A 23,387-nucleotide genomic window follows, 5' to 3' on the forward strand; every position below is an offset into this window, starting at 1 on the left:
CATCAACTGCAATATTCCTTTTTCAAACAGCAAATGATTTTCTTTAAACGTTATTCATGTTTTTAGTGGAAGGGCATTGTTACTGCAGGTCAGATCCTAGGGCGAGTTTAGTAAGTCTATGATACATAAAGGAAAAAAGAAAACCACGGCCTACAATTAAAAACAATAAAGAAGGGCTTCTCAATGCGAAGCTGAATGCATAATGTTTTCAGAACAGACCTTGTGAACTTCCACGGCCATCACATTATCGTGGTGAGCTCTGGAAGTGAATAACTGCCTGTATTATATTAATCACTTCAGGTTAGTTGCTCAGTCATGTCTGACTCTTTTGTGACCCCATGGAGTGTAGCCCAGCAGGCTCCCTTGTCTATGGGATTCTCCAGGCAAGAATACTGAAGTGGGTTGCCTTGTTCTCCTCCAGGGGAATCTTCCTGACCCAGGGATCGAACCTGCCTCTCTTATGTCTCTTGCATTGGCAGGTGGGTTCTTTAACGCTAGCGCCACCTGGGAAGCCCCTAAGTGGGATTAGCATTCTTGAAGAAGAGACCCCAGGGAGCCTCCATCACCCCTTCCACCCTGGGAGGACACAGTGAGAAGACAGCTGTCCATGAACCAGGAAATGGGATCTCACCAGACAGTGTGTCTGTCCTAGCCTTCATCTTGGGCCAACCTCCAGGACTGAGAGAAATACATTTATACTTTTCATGAGCCACCCAGTCCATGGTATTTGTTACAGCAGCTGCAAAGGACTGAGACTGAACCTGACACCTTTTCCAGGGTCCATCCATAGGTGAAGACACTCGGCCCTCCCTGTAAGGTCTGAAGGTCCTACCTCTGTCTGGATGTGGGACAGACACACGATGGAATATTACTTAGCCGTGAAAAGGAACAAGATGCCAGCGGGCCTAGACATGGTCAGAGAGAGTGAAGTAAGTCAGAAAGAGAAAAATAGGTATCATGTATTAATACGTATGTGTGGACTCTTGAAAAATGATGGAGATGAACATATGGGAAAAGCAGAAATAGAGGCACAGACACGGACAACAAAGGTACGGACAGCAAGTGGGGGAAACAGGTGGGATGAACTGGGAGATTGAGATTGATATATATGCACTGCTTCCCAGGTAGCACCAGTGGTAAAAAGAACCTGCCTGCCAATGCAGGAGACATAAGAGACTCAGGTTCTATCCGTGGATCGGGAAGATCCCCTGGAGATCTACTATTCTTGCTTGGAGAATCTGCACAGACAGGGGGTCCTGGCCAGTTAAGGTCCATGGGGTTGCAAAGAGTCAGACATGACTGGAGCAACTTAATACACATGCATAAAATAGGTGAGGAAGAATAACCTACTGTGCAGCACAGGGACCTCTAGTCACTGCTCCCTGGGGAACTAAATGGGAAGGAACCCCCCTCTCCATGCCGAAAAAGAGAGGAGGTATGTATACATGTGACTGAATTGCTTTGCAGTACTGCAGAAAGCAACACAACACTGTAAACCAACTATATTCCAATAAAAATTAAAAATTAAAAAAAAAGCAATCGATTTTTGGAGATCAACACCAGTTGCTCCCCTGGGTTCTATGTATTCCCCAATGGCTTCGATTTGATCTGATTGCAGGAAACAGGCATGAACATACTGCTTCACAGTCTTCTCTCACTCACACACACACAGCCTCGAGGAAACAGCAATAAGATCCCGCTTTGTTGACTCTCCTGTCTATGGATCGGGTCTCCCGTGAACACTTGCAAAGTCCCCTCCTTTCACAGACATTTGCCCTGGCTCCTCTTCTTAGCTCACTGGTTCTTCCTCCAGCAGGAGGAAACCCTTTTAAGCAGCATGTCATTTCATGCTGTGGTTCCGTCGCTCAGTCCTGTCTGACTTTTTGTGACCCACAGGCTGCAGCACGCCAGGCTTCCCTGTCCTTCACCATCTCCCAGAGCTTACTCAAACTCACGCCCATCGAGTCGGTGATGCCATCCAACCATCTTATCCTCTGTCGTCCCTTCTCCTCCTGCCCTCAATCCCTCCCACCATCTGGGTCTTTTCAAATGAGTCAGCTCTTCGCATCATGTGGCCAAAGGATTGGAGCTTCAGCTTCAGCATTAGTCCTTCCAATGAATATTCATGACTGATCTCCTTTAGGATGGACTGGTTGGATCTCCTTGCAGTCCAAGGGACTCTGAAGAGTCTTCTCCAACACCACAGTTCAAAAGCATCAATTCTTCGGCCTCAGTCTTCTTTACTGTCCAACTCTCATGACTACTGGAAAAACCACAGCTTTGACGAAACAGACCTTTGTTGGCAAAGTGACGCCTCTCCTTTTTAATACACTGTCTAGGTTTGTCGTAGCTTTTCTTTCAAGTAGCAAGCCAATTTTAATTTCATGGCTGCAGTCACCGGTCACAGAGATTTTGGAGCCCAAGAAAATAAATCTGTCAGTTTCCACTCTTTCTCCATATATTTATCATGAAGTGATGGGACCAGATGCCATGATCCTAGTTTTCGAGTGATGTCGTTCACTGGCCAACTCTTGTGATCAGTCCATGACGATAACATCTCCCATGAATGAAGACTTAATGCTGGCCGCTACACTAAATATTTCGTGTGTTTAATCAGTGTGTTTATCACTGTTTGCTCATGACATCCTTATTGTGGGCATCATTTTTTTTCTTCTTCTCATTTTACAGCTGAATACACTGAATTTGAGAGAGGATAAATGTCTTGCTCAAAATGACACAGATGAAGAATAGAGCTGGTATTTGATTTTGTGTTCTGAATGGTTCTGTATTTGCCTCACATAGAGTCCCTGATGATTTAAAACCAATGATATTTTGGGGACTTCCCTGGTGGTCCAGTGGTTAAGAATCTGTCATATAATATGGGGCATGCGCGTCTGATTCCTGGTCAGGGAACTAGGTCTCACACACTGTCTCGGGGTAAGCCTGAAAGTTGCAACCAAGATCTGACACAGGCAAATAAGCAAATAAAAAATTTTTTTAAACTGTTGATATTTTGATTAACAAATTAAGCTATTCACTGACAATGATATTTAGATTATTTTTTAAAAATATATACCTTTTATGGGCACATTTGTTGCAGCTTTAAGCTAGCTAGTGTACATTTCTGAATAATTCAGAAAAGATTCCAATCAAATTCTGAACACTTTGAGTTCCTTCTCTTCATTGGTTTTAGTCATTATTTGAGCATACTGCTGCAAGCCCTTGAGCATGCACTTCAGTGAAATATTACACATGAACTCACTCAAGCCTTCCATATTGTATAATTTCCAGAAAATGATATTTTCCTCATGTCCATAAATCCAAGTGACGTCTCCCTTGAACTTTACTAGTTCATTCTTAATTGATCATCTTGAGTTAACAAATTCATTGTTTGAAAACAGTGGATTGTTCAGTAATGTTCAAAACATTCTCAACTCATCGTTATGAAGCAATGATGCTGGTTTTATCCTTAGGACAAAAATAGCTAGGCGTCCATGGCAACTGTACGCCGCCTCTTAGATGAGATTCCGAATGTTTATTTATGTGCAAGAGAAAATCATGTTATGTTTATTTTTTCATTTTACTTTGAATTTGTCTTTTAACTAGTCACCATTTGATATGTGATCCACATAGCCTCATTCTTCTCACACAGGCATGCAATATTAATATGACTATGACTACAAAAAATGTATGATACTCTACAACAGATTTTGTATTTTCTAGTTATGGTATTTCAATAAAAATTTTTACTATACTAGGCTGACGTCAACTGTCAATTGGACATGCTATTGCACTATTCTGTAGAAACTTACACTGTTTTTTTATTTTTAACTTTTCCTTGCTGCTGCTGCTGCTAAGTCACTTCAGTTGTGTCTGACTCTGCAACCCCATAGACGGCAGCCCACCAGGGTCCCCCGTCCCTGGGATTCTCCAGGCAAGAACACTGGAGTGGGTTGCCATTTCCTTCTCCAATGCATGAAAGTGAAAAGTGAAAGTGAAGTCGCTTAGTCGTGCCTGACTCTTAGCGACCCCATGGACTGCAGCCTACCAGGATCCTCCGTCCATGGGATTTTCCAGGCAAGAGTACTGGAGTGGGGTGCCATTGCCTTCTCTGAACTTTTCCTTAGCAGTTTTTTATGTTATGAAATTAGACACTGGTAATACTTTGTGCAGCCATGAATTTAGAAGATGCTTACTTCTTGAAAGGAAGGCCATGACCAACCTGGACAGTCTGTTAAAAAGCAGAGACATCACTTTGCTGACAAACGTCTGTGTAGTCAAAGCTACAGTTTTTCTAGTAGTGATGTATGGATGTGAGAGTTGGACCATAAAGAACACTAGACATCAAAGAACTGATGCTTTCTAATTGTGGTGCTGGGGAAGACTCTTAAGAATTCCTTGGACAGCAAGGACGTCAAACCAGTCCATCCTAAGGAACATCAACCCTGAATACTCATTGGAAGGACTGATGCTGAAGCTGGAAGTTCCAATATTTTATCCACCTGATGAGAAGAACTGAGTCATTGGAAAAGACCCTGATGCTGGGAAAGATTGAAGGCAGGAGGAGAAGGGGAAGAGAGAGGATGAGATGGTTGGATGGCATCAGCAACTCGATGGACATGAACTTGGGCAAACTCCAGGAGTTGGTGATGGACAGGGAGGCCTGGCGTGCTGCAGTCCATGGGGTCCCAAAGGAGTTGGACACGATTAAGGGACTGAACAACAGCAACAAATGCTTTTGATGGACTCCATTTAACTTTACTCACGGAAGAATGCATCTGCCTATAAACTTAATCTCTTTGAAGACGGAGCGACTGAACCACCACAACAACACAGAGGAGACACTTGATCACGTCTTTACTTCTCTGTGCCTTACGAGAAAGTCATCAGGTCCCACACACACTGAGGAAAGAATTACCGGAGGACATGAATACCAAGGAGGTGGGTCTCACAGAACTCTTCCAGAAGCAGCCCACAGACCTGCCTTCTGGACTGACCAGAGTCCTCCAACAGGGAGTCAAAGGGAAACACTCGGCACAGCGCTGGGTAAATAGGAACCAATGAGTTAAGACTCTGTAAAGCACACATACTTTGCATCCTTTGAGTTCTTTCTCAGAGTTTCGGACTGGGTCCTAATGTAAGTTACGGTAAATCCCCTATGTATGAATGCCTTCTATTCCAAGAATGTGTTCCTAAGTTCAATTTGTAAATTTAGCATAGCTAGCTTAGGTACTGGGAGAAGGCAATGGCACCTCACTCCAGTACTCTTGCCTGGAAAATCTCATGGACGGAGGAGCCTGGTGGGCTGCAGTCCATGGGCCCGCTAAGAGTCGGACACCACTGAGCGACTTCACTTTCATGCATTGGAGAAGGAAATGGCAACCCACGCCAGTGTTCTTGCCTGGAGAATCCCAGGGACGGGGGAGCCTGGTGGGCTGCCATCTATGGGGTCGCACAGAGTCAGACACGACTGAAGCGACTTAGCAGCAGCAGCTTAGGTACTGAACTAACACAGTTGCCTACACAGTACTGTACTCTGAAAGGTTTATAATATTTTTCACACAAATACATAAGAAACAAATAGGTACTAAACATTTAATCTTACAGTACATCACCTTAAAAAATACTGTATGGTACCAGCTTGGGCTTCCCAAGTTGCTCAGTGATGAACACGCCCCCTGCCAATGCAGGAGATGTGGGTTTGATGCCTGGGTCAGGAAGACCCCCTGGAGGAGGGCATGGCGATGCACTCCAGTTTTCTTGCCTGGAGAATCCCATGGACAGAGGAGCCTGGTGGGCCAAGGTCCATAGGGTCTCAAAGAGTCAGACACGACTGAGCGACTGAGCACGCACAGAAACCAGCTATGTCACTGCAGCTTTTATGCTTGACATCCTGCTAGGCTTGAAATAAAGGCACTCTACACATCGTGTGTATGTGTTACTTGCTCAGTCGTGCCCGACTCTTTGTGACTCCATGGATTGCAGCCCATCAGGCTCCTCTGTCCATGGGATGTTCCAGGCAAGGATACTGGAGTGGGGTGCCATGTCCTTCTTCGACTCTACACATTACTGTGCAGTAAAGCACAGAAGAGCACTATCACTTGTAAGAGGAGGCACGCGAAGGACAGTGCACAGCAGACACGTGAACTAACATCTGCAACTGGACATGTGAGCAAACACACATTCACACCCTTTGAAGGTTTGCAGCTGGAAGGTTTGCATATAGGGGGCTCCCCTGGCAGCTCAGCTGGTAAACAATCTGCCTGCATGCCAGAGACATGGGCTCAATCCCTGGGTTGGGACGATCCCCCTGGAGAAGGGAAAGGCTACCCACTCCAGTATTCTGGCCTGGAGAATTCCAGGGACTGTAGAGGATGAGATGGTTGGGTGGCATCACCAACTCAATGGACATGGGTTTGGGTGGACTCCGGGAGTTGGTGATAGACAGGGAAGCCTGGTGTGCTGTGGTTCATGGGGTCGCAAAGAGTCAGACACAACTGAGCGACTGAGCTGAACTGAACTGATAAGCTATAGAGCACTTACTGTGTAAGAAAATATATTGGAAAATCATTCACAATAATTACTTTATCCCCTCAAATGAAATGATACTCATCATAGCAAACAGATTTTCTTACACATATTTGTAAAGTGTTGGCACTGAACACTTACAAAAAGAAATAAACTCAAAAATTTGTTTTCTGCCTGTTTAGTTCACAGGAATGATAAATCCATACCAAACCTTGAGATAAATTCCGATAGTGGATGATAGACAAGCATATCTACTATACACCTGTTTCCTGCATGTCATTGTAAATTGGACTCATCATTAGGTCTTTAATAAGGTGATAAAAAGTACATGGTCACAGTAGAGAATATTGAAATGGTTAATGAAGCAAGCACAAGTCTGCAACATCGAGAAAAACATTTCTGGCACTTTTTTTAAAAACAGCTTTATAGACCTGTGATTCCCATACCATACAATTCACCAGCGTAAAGCATAAAACGAAAGGTTTTACTGGTTTTCGGTGTATTTGTAGACTTGTACCACCATTATCACAATCAACTTTAGTCAACTGACGTTTTAACACTCAATCCCTCAAGTCATTTTGTCTAAGCATTAACATACAATTTTATAATCTGAATTTAAACTTACTAGGTAGAAACCAGTCCCCATATTCATAAATATTCCTGGGGTGCATGCATTTTAATAGTAATACAGTCACTGAAAAAAAATCTTACTTCTCATGATGGCTTACTTTCTACTTTCTTGAGTAATGGATTTAGTCAGTTCATCTTCGCAATAACCTCACGAAGTGCTTACTATTCTTTACAGAGAAGCGAGGATCACAGAAAAGGTTAAGATTCTTGCCTGCTGTTGTCAGTGTGGTAAGTAGATGAGTAATGTTCTCATTGAAATGGCCTGACTCCACATTCTCCATGTGGGTACACAGTCATGTGGGTGTCCAAGGCCCTGTGTTGAAATTTTATTGGTTTCCAATTCAGAGCTCTTCTAACTGTATCACTTAAAGGTGCATTAAAAACATATGCACAAAAATAAGCAACTTATGGCAGAAAGTGAAGAGGAATTCAAAAGCCTCTTGATGAAAGTGAAAGTGGAGAGTGAAAAAGTTGGCCTAAAGCTCAACATTCAGAAAACGAAGATCATGGCATCCGGTCCCATCACTTCATGGGAAATAGATGGGGAAACAGTGGAAACAGTGTCAGACTTTAATTCTGGGGGGCTCCAAAATCACTGCAGATGGTGATTGCAGCCATGAAATTAAAAGATGCTTACTCCTTGGAAGGAAAGTTATGACCAACCTAGACAGCATATTCAAAAGCAGAGATATTACTTTGCCAACAAAGGTCCGTCTAGTCAAGGCTATGGTTTTTCCAGTGGTCATGTATGGATGTGAGAGTTGGACTGTGAAGAAAGCTGAGCGCTGGAGAATTGATGCTTTTGAACTGTGGTGTTGGAGAAGACTCTTGAGAGTCCCTTGGACTGCAAGGAGATCCAACCAGTTATTCTGAAGGAGATCAGCCCTGGGTGTTCTTTGGAAGGAATGATGCTAAAGCTGAAACTCCAGTACACTGGCCACCTCATGCGAAGAGCTGACTCATTGGAAAAGACTCTGATGCTGGGAGGGATTGGGGGCAGGAGGAGAAGGGGACGACAGAGGATGAGATGGCTGGATGGCATCACTGACTCGATGGACGTGAGTCTGAGTGAACTCCAGGAGTTGGTGATGGACAGGGAGGCCTGGCGTGCTGTGATTCATGGGGTCGCAAAGAGTCGGACATGAATGAGCAACTGAATTGAAGTGAAGCAATAATTTATCTCACAGATTTGGCAGGTCCAAAATCTAGGAGCCCTTGAATTGGATATTCTAGAAATTATGAATTGCTGCAAGGGTGCAATTATGTCACCTGGGTGCATTTGCATGCTAAGTTGCCTGAGTCCTGTCCAACTCTCTGCGACCCCATGGACTGTAGCCCACCAGGCTCCTCTGTCTATGGGGTCCTCTAGGCAAGAATACTGGAGTGGGTTACCATTTCCTCCTCCAGGGGATCTTCCTGACCCAGGGATAGAACCCACATCTCTTACATCTCCTGCCTTGGCAGGCGGGTTCTTTACCAGGAGCACCACCTAGGAAGCCAAATGTCCCCTGGGGCTGGGGTCTTATCCGAAGTCTCAACTGGGGAAGGGCTCACTCCAAGCTTGCTGACAGAACATTAGCAGGATTTAGGTCCCTGCTGACTTTTGGAGAGAGATGGCATTTTTTTACAAGTGATCTTCTCCATGGGACGGCTCCAAACATGGCAGCTGGCTTCCCCTGCTGCAAGCAAAGCAAAGATGATGGCCAAGGTGGCATCCTAGTCTCAGAGCTGACATCCTGGTCTTTTGCTCGATTCATCTTTTTCAGATGGGTTCATTCTTTTTCTGTCTTTCTTTGCTTTTAATTTGGGAGAAGTTTATCTGGAATTTTTCTTCTTTTAGGCTATGACATGTGACATGTGAGATCTTAGTCCCCCAGCCAGGGATTGAACTTGAGCTCCCTGCATTGGGAAGCCCAGAGTCTTAACCAGTGAACCATCAGGAAAGTTTCTGCTGTATTATGTTTATTAGAAGATGTGCCTTAAAGTGGCTGACAATGAAGGGAGGGAATAAGATGAGGGTATAAATATCATGAGGTGGATATCGATTGCGGACAACTTGGATCCTGCCTATCACAACACCTCGTGAAAAGTGAAAGTTGCTCAGTCATGTCTGACTCCTTGCAACCCCATGGACTTACACAGTCCATGGAATTCTCCAGGCCAGAATTCTGGATAAGGGTAGCCTTTCCCTTCTCCAGGGGATCTTCCCAACCCAGGGATCAAACCCAGGTCTCCCACGTTGCAGGCAGATTCTTTTCCAGCTGAGCCACAAGGGAAGCCCAAGAATACTGGAGTGGGTAGCCTATCCCTTCTCCAGCGGATCTTCCTGACCCAGGAATCAACCCGGGGTCTCCTGCATGGCAGATGGATTCTTTACCGACTGAGCTATCAACACCTCATGCATATTGTAAATGTAGATGGTGAGCAGTAGGGAGGCCTGGTGTGCTGCCATCCATGGGGTCACAAGGAGCTGGACATGACTGGGCGATTCAACAAGAACAAATATGTGCACATGTGACCACTTAAAAATAGACGCAGTTAACTAGGGTTTGTGTGTCTGTGTGTCTGTCTGATGAATACGTATTGACAAAATAACCATAGAAGGCAAACAGGTTACCTTATGCACATTTAATCCCCCTTTGAAATGCCACCAAGATTTTTATTTCCATATGCATCTCTTTTTTTAAAGATTTTTTTGATGTCTTTATTGAATAAGCTACATCATCACTTCCATTTTCTGTTTCTTTTTTTCTTTTTTTTTTTTTTTGCCCACAGGGCATGTGGGATCTTAGTTCCTGGACCACAGTTTAAACTCACATACCCTGCATTGGAAGGCAGGTCTTAAGCACCTGACCACCAGGGAAGTTCCTCCACAGCTGTGTCTTCTCCACATGGTTCATATACCCCAGCGGAGGATGAACCTACTCACACCATGGCTGTGGGTTATCTCAGCTTGAACCAATCAGCATGTGGTGGTCACATGATCCAAATGGTCCAATCACAGCTAATCTTGTAACTCCACCTTCTCATGTAGGAGCACTGCCTCTCTCCTATGGGAACAGTAGTGTTTGGCTGATGGCTGGAATGTGGCAGCCATTCTGACACTGTGAAGCACAGCTGCCTGAGAATGAAGCTAACCCTCAGAATCAGACCAAGCCACACGGATCTCAACAAACATGGGATGGGAGTTTCTGGTTAAGGCAGCCTTGAAAATGGCACACATATCTGAATTCAAGCTCTGTGAACCAATATACACCATTCTTTTCAGAGTCAGTTTGAGTATGTTTTCAATATATTATGCCATCCAAAGTAATCTACACTGAAGAATTAAGTTTGAAGGAGCTGTGTGCCACATGTCTAAAATGCTGGGTGAGCTCAGGCATTGAAAAAGATAGAGAGAGAGAACTCTCCTATAGTAGGCTGGGAAATTGACTGGCGCTAATATGTAGCTTGGAAATGTTGATGAATATTAATATTTATTAATTAATAAAAGTAAATATTAATTAACTAATATGAGGGCAGGATACTACAGACTAATATATAGCTGGGAAAGATTGAAGGCAGGAGGAGAAGGGGACGACAGGATGAGATGGTTGGATGGCATCACTGACTCAGTGGACATGGGTTTGAGCAAGCTCTGGAGTGATGGATAGGGAAGCCTGGCATGCTGCAGTCCAGGGGTCGCAAAGAGTCGGACACGACTGAGCGACTGAACTGAATATGTAGCTTCAAAACACTGGTTAAATAGCCACCAGTGATTTCTTGGGACTCAGATTCAGTGCCCATCAAGGCTTAGGGGAGCTGGGAGGAAGTGTTTAGGGGTTCTGGAGTGAATTAGCTACTTCCTCAAGGTCTCAGTAATGTCTCAGGCAGGAAGCAAGAGATAAGGTTATACTGAAATAGGGCCTTGTGAAATCAGACTGGGGGAAATACAGCTATTGTAAGAGAGATATTGAAGCTTGCAAAACAGAATTCAATGTATCTTGAAAAAGCCAAAATCCCTTTGAGCCCTGAGTTCCCGTTTGTGTAAGAGATCCCCAACTCAACCACTCCCTTAGTCTTCCCCCATCTCCTTCACGTCAGAAAAGGGTAACTCCATTCTCAACAGGATGAGATCACAAATTCATGGAATCGCCTTTATCTCCTTTCTTTCTTGCACATTCTTCAATCAAAGTCAAAATTCCATATACACAGTGAAATAATGTGCTGTGCTTTGTACTAAGTCGCTTCAGTCGTGTCTGATTCTTTGCGACCCTGTGGACCGTAGCCCGCCAGGCTCCTCTGTCCATGGGATTCTCCAGGCAAGAATACTGGAGTGGGTTGCCATTTCAATGAAATACTACTTGGACATTAAAAAGGATGAGATAATCCCATTGGTAGCGCCATGAGTGGACTAGAGATTGTCATACTAAGTGAAATCAGTCAGAGAAGAGGGATATAGTGTGACATCCCGTGTATGTGGAATCTAAAAAGAAATGGCACACATGAGCTCATTTACAAAATAGAAACAGACTCACAGACTTGGAGGATAAACTTACGGTTACTGGGGAGAAGAATGGGGGAAAGGGATAGTTAGGGAGTTTGGGTTCATCTATCTATCTATCTATCTATGTGTTTTCATGAGAGCTCAGTTGGTAAGGAATCCACCTGCAATGCAGGGGACCCCAGTTCGATTCCTGGGTCAGGAAGATCCGCTGGAGAAGGGATAGGCTACCCACTCCAGTATTCTTGGGCTTTGCTTGTGGTTCAGCTGGTAAAGGATCCGCCTGCCATGTGGGAGATCTGGGTTCGATCCCTGGGTTGGGAAGATCCCCTGGAGAAGGGAACAGCTACCCACTCCAGTATTCTGGCCTGAAGAATTCCAAGGACTGTATAGTCCACGGGGTCACAAAGAGTTGGACATGACTGAGTGACTTTCAGAATTTTATCCCTTATAGATGATTATAAAATACTGAGTATAGCTCCCTGTGCTATACAGTAGGTGTCTGTTGGTTATCTATTTTACATATTGCTGCTGCTGCTGCTAAGTCGCTTCAGTCATGCCCGACTCTGTGCGACCCCATAGAGGGCAGCTCACCAGGCTCCCCTATCCCTGGGATTCACCAGGCAAGAACACTGGAGTGGGTTGCCATTTCCTTCTCCCATGCATGAAAGTGAAAAGTGAAAGTGAAATCGCTCAGTCGTGTCCGACTCTTAGCGACCTCATGGACTGCAGCCTACCGGGCTCCTCCATCTCCAGGCAAGAGTAGTGGAGTGGGGTGCCATTGCTATAGTGGCGTGTAAAATGTTGGTTTGAAATATGAGGAAATATTTCAGACATACAAAATATACATCAGCATGTTTTGTATCAATGGTTCACTAACATGGTAAAGAAGTTTGGGAAGATTTTTGCCCTTGTTAAAAGTTGATTAAAACTAAGGCTCTTCTATTTACTGACCTTCTGCCAAAATTTACCCTGTTTAGGCATGACACTTTTTAAAAGGGGGAGAATCAGTTGCTGGTCACTGTCACCAAGGTAACAGGATTTGTCTAGAACATCATGGGAAGTAAAGAGGCAAAGAGTTGTGTTAGAGCTGGAAGAATTCATGATATACAGCTCGCTGAGCAATATCACATATGCAGCTCAACAGTGTGTGATGTACTGAGTTAACCAGGAGACGGGTAGACTGGAGGGTCAAAGTTAGCCATAACTGTTTTGAACAGCCCCTGTTTCTCCTAAGGAAGTCAGTCATTTGGCCAGAGTTTTCTTGGGGGTTAAAAAATGGGTATTTGGACAAAATCCCACTTCCCAATTTATGGCTGTTATCCTAACATAGTTTTAAATAGCATCCATTTTACTTTGAAAAGGATCCTTCTTTGTTTGATCAGCTATATAGTATACAGATAATTTCAGAATGGGATGACTTCTAAAGTTCTTTTCATATGCAAATATGGGGAAGTATCTTTCGTATTCCTTCCAACAGACTTCATGTTTGCAGTGAGAAATCTCACATTGTATAAATCATTAATGATTAGCAAACACCATCAGTTTCTATTCAGGGAGCTTCAGGAGTGGATTAGAAAGCGACTGAAATTTCGTGTGTAACATTTCTGTATTAATTAGGTTTCGAAGTGATTTTCTAATTGCATAATTTATAATTATAGCTTTGTACAAATATGTAAGTAAATGGCATATTGCACATCATTGGATAGAAGATGAAAGGTAAAAACATTAAAATAGAATGTCTGGCATACCACGACAGGAGTTTTATCCATTCTTAATTCTAAAAACACGACGTTGCTTCCAAAACCAAAGAGACCAGGACCCAAATGACTTCCTTTGGAAAACCATGTTGAATTCCCTGAAAAAAGACTGACATGGTACAAAAAAAAAATGATCACTTTGGAATATCTTTTTGAAACATACCAAAAGAATGTCTCCTGTTCTCACTAACTTCGAGAAAAATAATCACGCAGCTAAAGGCGGTTTTTCTTCCTCAACTGTCTCTTGTCCCTTCATATCCTTTGACTCACTGGCCTTCCACAATGGAACTCAAACATATGCAACCATTATTCTTGAACTTCAGTGTTGTCATCCGGCAGTCAGGAAGGGATGAGTTACAAGGAAACAAAAGATTTGCCTGCATTTGAAATTCAGCACGATCTATCGTTCAGTAATAGCTGTCATCGTTGTAATAATATATCTTGTGGGCGGTCACCCAAGAGGAAGTATTCACTTCTGTTAAAAGCCCAAGGTCTGATCCTCCATTCCATGGAGGAAGACTCAGGCCATACAAGAGATAAGGGCTGGGGGTGGGGGTGGGTAGGTAGTGAAAGCTCATTGTAGAATTGGATGCTTGGTCAAGCTCTACTCCAGACGCTACACATTGCTGTAAAGAAAACCTATAATTTTATGGATTGTATTTTGCCTCAAAGGTTATCCATCAGAAATCACATAGCTCCCACGTATGAGATGCACTGCACAGGACTACATGGGATACTGGGTATATCAATAAGCCACATTTGATGTGATACAGAACGAGGATAGCTCTGCTTTATTCTGTATTCCTGTTGTTTACTTGCTAAGTCATGTCCAACTGTCTGTGACCCCGTAGACTGTAGCCCACCAGGCTCCTCTGTCCATGGGATTCTCCAGGCAAGAATACTGGAGTGGATTGCCATGTCCTTCTCCAGGGGATTTTCCTGACCCAGGGATCAAACTCACGTCTCCTGCATTGGCAGGCGGACTCTATTTAGCACTGAGTTACCAGGGAAGGCCCACTCTGTTCTCTTCTGGATGGTTAAAACAACAGCATCTCATTCCATTATCATCGGTGTCTGTAACTTGGTCTCTTTAAATGAGGTCACTAATTCACTGTATTCTGACATACCGTTCACATGGGCTCAAGTCTCCTGTTTCAAAAACACGCCCCTTATGTTCAAAAGTAAACATCACCGCTTCCCAAAAAGCACTGCCTGTGGTTTTTGTTTTGTTTCTTTATTGTTTTATTTTGGCCTTGCCACCTGGCATGCCAGACCTCAGTTCCCTGACCACGGATGGAAGCCAGGCTCCCTGCATTGGAAGCGTGGAGTCTTAATGACTGGACCACCAGGAAACTCCCAGTTTGTTGCCAGCATTTACAAACCAGGCGGCAATTCATATCTAGTCACCCCCTCTGTGGTCACAGGCAGATGGCCCCACAGTTATGCAGGGCTGTCCTCAATCCCCACAGTGTTTTTAAGTCTGCCTTCGAACCAAATGATCTGTTTACATTTGAAAAATTGCACGTTCACCCTAGATGTTACAGGAGTAAATGGCAATGTCACCAGCCCCAGATTCTTCCTGAAATGGCGCTCTTTAGCCTCATTTGGTCCCAAAGACTTAGTTCTTAAATCCCTCAAAGTATCAGAGTTCTACTTTGCTGCTAAGATGTAGGTTCTGGGAACCTTATCAAGGATCAGTCAGATCACAGTCACCTGCAATGAATAAAGGATTTCATTTGAAGGAAAGCCTTAAGGCTCATTGGAAGGACTGACGCTGAAGCTGAAGCTCCAATCCTTTGGCCACCTGATGCAAAGAGCTGACTCATTGGAAAAGACCCTGATGCTGGGAAAGATTGAGGGCAGGACAAGGGGATGACAGAGGATGAGATGGTTGGATGGCATCACTCACTTGATGGACGTGAGTTTGAGCAAGCTCCAGGAGATGGTGAAGGACAGGGAGGCCTGGCGTGCTGCAGTCCATGGGGTCACAGAGCCGGACTGGAGTCAGCCACTGAACAAGAATGACTGAGACAAAGTATAAATTCAGACTCAGAGGGGAGATGTAGTAAAGAACGGCTCTGTCCCAAGGATCCAGCCCAGGGTGTTAAAACTGATGTCATCTGGGCAAAGAGAGGGTGTGGATTTTAAAGCAGTTTGTGAACAAGGGGCATTAATTGCCTCTTTAGAAATAGCTTCAGTTTAGGAATCAACTAGAGGGATTTCTATTTCCCTCAAAACTCAACTGTTTCTTATAAGAATGAGTGAATTGAAGTGAAAGTTGCTCAGTCCTGTCTGACTCTAAGCTACCCCATGGACTATACAGTCCAGGGAATTTTCCAGGCCAGAATACTGGAGTGGGTGGCCTTTCCCTTCTCCAGGGGACCTTCCCAACCCAGGGATTGAACCTAGGTCTCCCGCATTGCAGGCAGATTCTCTACCAGCTGAGCCACACGGGAAGCCCAAGAATCCTGGAGTGGGTAGCCTAGCCCTTCTCCAGCGGCTCTTCCTGCCCCAGGAATCAGGGTCTCCTGCATTGCCGATGGATTCTTTACCAACTGAGCTATCAGGGAAGCCCCTTGTAAGAATGGCCATCATCGAAAAGTCTGTAAATAACAAACACTGGGCGGGTATGAAGAAAAGGAAACCCTCCTACACTGTTGGTGAGACTGGAAATTGCTGCAGTCTCTGTGGAGAACAGCATGGAGGGTCTTTAAAACACTAACAATAGAATTGCCATACGATCCAGGAATCCCAGTCTTGGGCATATATCCAGAACAGATGAAAATGCCTATTTGGAAAGAGTGTTCAGGTTTACTGCAGCAGTATTTATAAAACCAGGATATGGACGCAACCTAAGTGTCCATCAATGGATGAAATGATGAAGAAGATGCAGGGTGTGAGTCTGTGTGTGTTGTGTATATGTGTGTGTCTCTGTATCTCACAATAGAATATTTGTTGTTGTTGTTCAGTAGCCCAGTCTTGTCCAACTCTTTGCAAACCCATGGACTGCGGTACTCCAGGCCTCTCTATCCCTCACTACCTCCTGAAGTTTGCCCAAGTTCATGTCCATGCATCACTGATGCCTTCCAGCCACCTCATCCTCTTAGAATATGGAATATTACTCAGCCATAAAAAGAATGAAATAATGCCATTTCTAGCAATATAGATGGATTTTGAGAACATTATGCTAAGTGAAATAAGTCAGAAAGAGTAAGATAAATGCCATATGATATCAATTTTACGTGGAATCTAAAAACACACCAAACTACTGAACATAAGGAAAAAAGAAGCAGGCTCATAGATTAAAAAAAAAAAAATAGACTAGTGGTTACCAGAGGGACAAGGGTGGAATATAGGAGTAAGAAGTCCAAGCTGCTATGTATAAACTAAGCTACAAGAATATGTCATGTAAGACAAGGGATATAGCCAGTGTTCTATAATAACCATGTGTGCCTGCTCAGTTGCTCAGTCGTGCCTGACTCTTTGAGACCCCGTGGACTGTAGGCTCCTCTGTCCATGGGATTCTCCAGGCAAGAATACTGGAGTGGGTAGCTTATCCCTTCTCTGGAGGAAAGATCTTTAGAAACTGTGAATCACTGTCTTGTACACCTGTAACTTATGTGATACTGTACAGCAACAATACTTCAGTTAAAATAAAAATAAAAGAGAAACAAAAAAAGTCAAATGCTCCCATACTCAAATGACGGTCTGTTTTCCAGGGATCGAGTCCAACATCACTTCCTTTATGGCTCAGATTTTCCTATTTGGAAGTAAACTTTTTTGTCCAAAACCCAATAGTCTGCTATTTCCCCTAAATCACATGGTTTATACTCTACTTTGAATTATATTTACTTGTGGATTCACTTTTTAACATTAACTTTGCCACCATCCTGTTCCATGTTTTTTCTAGAGCCCTTAGGATAGAGACCTGTAGGCAACACATGGGGCTTTCCTGGTGGCTCAGATGGTAAAGAATCTGTCTACAATGCAGGAGACCTGGGTTCCATCCTGGGTCGGGAAGATGCCCTGGAGAAGAAAATGCCTACCCCCTTGGGTATTCTTGCCTGGAGAATCCCAAGGACAGAGGAGCCTGGTGGACTACAGTCCGTGGGGTCACAAAGAGTCAAACATGCCTGAGCAACTAACACTTTAGCTTTCCAAGCAGTACACGGGAAGACAAATAACTTTGATGAATTAATCATTTGCTTCAACAGATCCTCAAATACAAATTTGGATCAAGCGGTAATTATCGCCAAGTTTCTCAAATATTATCAGCCTATATAAATAATTGAAAATGTCCACACCACAAAGAGTTTCTGCTCTCATCATCCAAAATCTCTCCCTCCAGTGATGAAAATAGATACTTCAGGGGAAAAAAAAAAAAAAAACAAAACACCTCTTCCATCTCTTTAAGTCAAACACTAGCAAAGTCCTATGTTTCCGTTTCCAATGACACCCATCAAGAGGCGTTCTGCTGGATGCAAGATGTTCTCGTATTAATCCATTTACAAGGCTAATCAGTCTGGCATCTTTTGCAAAATTACTCAAGAAATGTAGGCTGCTTCCACGCAGAAGGCATCAATCCTGGCAAAAGTCTTCGTGTGAGGCATCTAATTATCCTTAAGACTGAAGGATAACCAAACATTTAATGCATTTGCTAATTGTTTTCCCACTCTTTGGACCTTTATGTGGTCTTTAGTTATTAAAGACATTGTAATTAAGGGGTAGCAAAGCACAGCCAAGTTCCACCATTTCTTTTGCTTTCCTCTGTTTTGTTCTGTTTTTCTACAACTCAACAGAGCCTACGAAAAAGAGGCAGGACACGATTTTGTTCAATGAAACAAAAGGTATCTCTACTTTTCAAATTGACTCATGGTACGTGTTCATTTATGGGGCTTCCCTGGTGGCTCAGGAGTTGAAGAATCCTCCTGCCAATGCAGAGAGCTGGGTTCCATTCCCGGGTTGGGAAGATTCCCCTGGAGGAGGGCATGGCAACCCACTTCACTATCCTTGCCTGGAGAATCCCATGGACAGAGGTGCCCGGAGAGGCTACAGTCCAAAGGATCACAAAGAGTCGGACACGACTTAGTGACTGAACAACAACATGTGTTCATCTTTACATCACATGGTTAAGGAAAAGTAAGTGCAAAGGTGATGATGATGGTCTGCCCCTTGAAGGGGACCTAAGGGATCTCCAGGCCACGAGGATGCACAGAGAAGTGATGTGGTAACTCTGATGAGATGGCATGGGGGTACAGGCTGGAAGCTTTCTGCGAATGCACATGAGTATCTCCCTCACTAAAGGTGGACAAGAGTGACTTCTCTGGTGGTCCAGCCATTAAGACTCTGTGCTTCCACTGGGGGTTCAGGGGTGGACACAGGTTCCATCCCTGGTCAGGGAACTAAGATCCCCCCTTGCTACACAGGGCAGCCAATAAATATAACTCAGTAGTTAACCGACAAATAAAACAAGTGAGCAAAAACCACGGGCAAGAGAAGGGCACGTAAGACATGACCATAGGAAGGAATCAGGGGCAGGAGAGCAGCTGATGGGAGGTGTATTGATGTTGCCTCCTGAAAGGAACAGCCTGTGTGAACCCGCAGAAGCAGGACAAAACAGCACACTCATAATTGCTAATAATGATACTGAGCAGGACTCCGTAGGGCTCCTGGGCACGGAGGCATTTCTGGGTCCCTCATTTCTTGATGACAGTAAATAGCTTTCATTTGTCCCCAAGACCTTCCCTGAGTCCCAACTGGGCAGGTTCAAAGAGCTGCTCATCAGGCAAGAGAAGGAAGGCAGAGACGGGAGAAGAGAAGGCAAGAGAAGGGGGCAGAGACGAGGGAGGAGGCCAGGGAGCGACAGTGCAGCCGTGGGGAAGGGTCCTGGTGCCCCTGAAAGATCACTGTTGTTGTCTGGTTGGCCCCTAAAGAATTATTGCTGTTGCTACTGCTGTTCCTTCATTCAGTCGTGTCTGACTCTTTGTGACTCCATGGAGTGTAGCACACCAGGCTTCCCTGTCCATCACCAACTCCTGGAGCTTGCTCAAACTCATGTCCATTGAGTCAGTGATGCCATCCAACCGTCTCATCCCCTGTCATCCCCTTCTCCTCCCGCCTTCAGTCTTTCCCAGCATCAGGGTCTTTTCCAATGGGTCAGCTCTTCGCATCAGGTAGCCAAAGGATTGGACCTTCAGCTTCAACATCAGTCCTTCCAATGAATATTCAGGACTGATTTCCTTTAGGATGGACTGGTTGGACCTCCTTGCAGTCCAAGGGACTTTCAAGAGTCTTATCCAATACCCCAGTTCAAAAGCATCAATTCTTCAGTGCTCAGCTTTCTTTATGGTCCAACTCTCACGTCCATACATTACTACTGGGAAAAACAACAGCTTTGACTACATGGACCTTTGTTGGTAAAGTGATGTCTCTGCTTTTTAGTATGCTGTCGAGGTTGGTCATGGCTAAACAGTATCTCTGAGCTTTTTTTGCAACCCTCAGCAGGTGAGAGAAATTAACAGTGTGCTGCCCACGAGCAGGTAGACCCCAGACCAGTTGGGACCAGAGGGTGGTGATGCTAACTCAGGATTTCCTACCATCAGCCAAGCAGAAGAATGTCCACAAGCTGATCACGCCCTCTTTGAACCACTGCTGTAAAAGTTCTCATGACCCCCTCCAGAGTGGGCAGACATGTTTTTCTGGCTCCCTTTGCATGCCAAAGCAGTAAAACCAATCCCTTCTACTTCACCCAAAACTCTGTCTCTGAGATTTACTTTGGTATCGAGGTTCATAGGCTAGACTCAGCTTCCGTAAGGACAGTTTCGCCTGCCTGAAACCCTGGTGTTCAGTGCAGGAGGAGGGGGCATGCAGAATGGGGACAGATTACCACAGGATGGGGACCAGATGGATGGAGAGACACTTGGGGAGCTCAGGACATGCCCCCACTCCACCCCTAAAACGTGCCACCTTTGGGACACTGCTCACCTTGAGCCCGAGGCATCCGAAAAACAGCAAACAGGAAGTGAGGCTCTCTCGGAATCCCTGGGACTGCGTAATAAGCACCCTCTACAAGGAACTCACCTGCCATCAACCCCCCTGGAGTTCCTTCCACCAGGAAGCCTGACTTATCACAAGGAGGAGACTAGAAACTGACATCACGTCTTTCTTCGCCCAGTTTCATTTTCTGTAACCACACTCAGCATATCCAAAACAGTCTGTGGGTTGATCTGTCTGTTCCTCTACTGCTAAACCTCCCCTCCCCATGCCTCCCCCGTCCCATACTAGAAGGTAAGATTCATGGAAGCAGACCTCCCTAATCTGTTTGCTCATCGCTATATCCCATTACCTAGAGGATGACTGCACTTAGAAGGCAAGAGACGCATATTTGATGAATTAAGTATTTGCTTTGCCATAAACCGTCTTTAAGAGTCTGGGCATCCATGCATATGCGTGACGCATTTATCTAAATAAAAGTACACAGTGGATGCTGGGACTGACCCATCAATGGAACGGGGCTAGAGTCACCACTGATACGATTGGGGTGCAGAGAAGCGGTGTTGGATTCTTGGGTCTTCTCATGTTAATTGTCTCTTGTCTGACCCATCCTCAGAGTGGAGCCTAAATCCTAGTGATGCTATCTTTATTTGCTGTCATTGTTCAGTCACTAAGTCATGTCTGACTGTTTTGTGACCCCACAGACTGTAGTCCACCAGGCTCCTCTGTCTATGGGATTTCCCAGGCAAGAATACTGGAATGGGTTGCCATTTCTTTCTCCAGGGAATCTTCTCGACCCAGGGATTGAACCCACGTCTTCAGCATTGCAGGTAGTTTTTTTTTCCACCACCAAGCTACCTTTATTAATAAGTCATTTAATCTGAGTGGTAATAGTCTTCCCAGGTTAAACTGCATTTCAGAAACAGCTTCCTAAAAATGGTGCATGGTGGTCCATTAATAGAGTTTTGTGTGTGTGTGTGTGTGTTTCACCCCACAGAGTGTTATCTGAACCTGTATCATTGAAGGTGGTCCAAGACAGCTTCATCGCACAGAGGTGCCAAGGAACAAAACTCATGATGATTGCCCTTCCTGGGTCTACAGTTACTGGGCTCTTAACATTCACTCAAGCTGCTAGAGCAGTTACTTCGAGGTGGAAATGAACTTCCTTGCAATTTTATAAAAATGAAAAGGCCCTTTTGTGAAATGCTCTCCAATCTCTTTCCAGGACAACCGTTCTCCCGGTGTTGGAAGCTGAACAGCCCTGGCATAGATAATCTGATTTATGTAGAATGGCATGTCCTCCTGTCCCGTCTCACACATGATAGAAAACCTCAGCCTGGAGGTGGTTCAATAACTAATTTAGGCTCAAATCTAATTCTTTTAGTGACGTATCCATCACAGCCCCTTAAAATGCCCGTGTCAGATGAAAACACACAGCTTGGGCTGGGATTTAATGCATGTATGCAGCCTTCATCTTACCTTAATGAATTGCTTTAGAGGTGGGCTGAATACGTATGAATATACAAACATTTCATGTCTGCTTTTCTCTAGCCATGAAAAAGGAAACCGAGTAAATTAAAGAGGTATCAACTCAGTGAGATATACGATATTCTCTTCCTATGATGGGACAAGGGAGAAGAATGAAAAATAGGAGAAAAGATAATTAATATTCCTAAGAACCTACATTGGTGCTTGTAAAGGTAAGATGATTTCTGTAGAGATTTGCTTGTTTTTGAATGAATTCCTTCCCCCTCCAACCCGCGCCCCCGGCATTATGGCACAGTCCCACTTTCTGTAGATGGTCGATTTCAATGAGCATAGAAAACAACTGAATTCTCACAGGGTTGGCAAATTGGAAAACCTATGGTGCTGGTGTTCAGTTGCTCACTCGTGTCTGACTCTTTGCAACCCCAAAGACTGCAGCACACTAGGCTTCCCTGTCCCTCACCATCTCCCAGAGGCTTGTTCAAACTCATGTCCATTGAATCAGTGATGCCATCCAACCATCTCAGCTTCTGTCATTCCCTCTCCTCTTGCCTTCAATCTTTCCCAGCATCAGGGTCTTTTCCAATGAGTTGGCTCTTCTCAAGTGGCCAAAGTATTGAAGCTTCAGCTTCAGCATCAGTCCTTCCTAAGAATATTCAGGATTGATTTCCTTTAGCTTTGACTGGTTTGATCTCCTTGCAGTCCAAGTTCTGGGCAACCCAGTCCATGGTTCTGGGTAAGAATCCAGATTTTGAAGACCCACAGTTTGGCCCTTGTATACACAGGTCTTTGGTCACAAAGATCTCAGGTGTTAAACTCCAGCTCCCATGAACCAGATGGTCTCAAAGCTGTTTGTTGATTTCTGGGAGTCAGACCATCATGCTCCCTATGAAGCAAAGAGAGCTAAGACGGTCTGCTTTGGTTTTTATGTAGTAAAGCTGGGCATTGTCAGAGTGATGGCTCTGATGACACAGAGAGAGACACCTGAGGAGAGAGAACTCAGGGTAACGAAGCAGAAGGTGAGTATTCACAGAAGTGCATGTGCTTGTTTGTTTTTTTTTTTTTAACTAAAGTTTCTTTCTTGGATGAACATATTGTACTTGGAGTTTAGGAACTAGGAGCAATGTGTTGTTGTTGTCTAGTCGCTCAGTCGTGTCCAATTCTCTGCAACCCCATGGACTGTAGCATGCCAGGCTCCTCTGTCTGTGGGATTCTCCAGGCAAGAACACCAGAGGGGATTGCCATGCTCTCCTCCAGGGGATCTTCCAGACCCAGGGATCGAACCTACGTCTCTTGCGTCTCCTGCGTTGGCAGGCAGATTCTGTGGATTCTGAGCCACTGGGCCCCCTGGGAAGCCTGGTATGGAATACAGGAAGATCTCATCCCGTAGCCTGTAGATATGGTTGTAAACTTCAAACTAAGGATGAAATCTCAACTTGCTTCACTTCCAGTGGCAATCAGAGAGTTAGGAATCTAAGATCTATGGAAGCGACGGGGGTGAAGGCTTT

The sequence above is a fragment of the Bos indicus x Bos taurus genome, chromosome X, assembly GCF_003369695.1.
Source record: "Bos indicus x Bos taurus breed Angus x Brahman F1 hybrid chromosome X, Bos_hybrid_MaternalHap_v2.0, whole genome shotgun sequence".
NCBI lineage: Eukaryota > Metazoa > Chordata > Mammalia > Artiodactyla > Bovidae > Bos > Bos indicus x Bos taurus.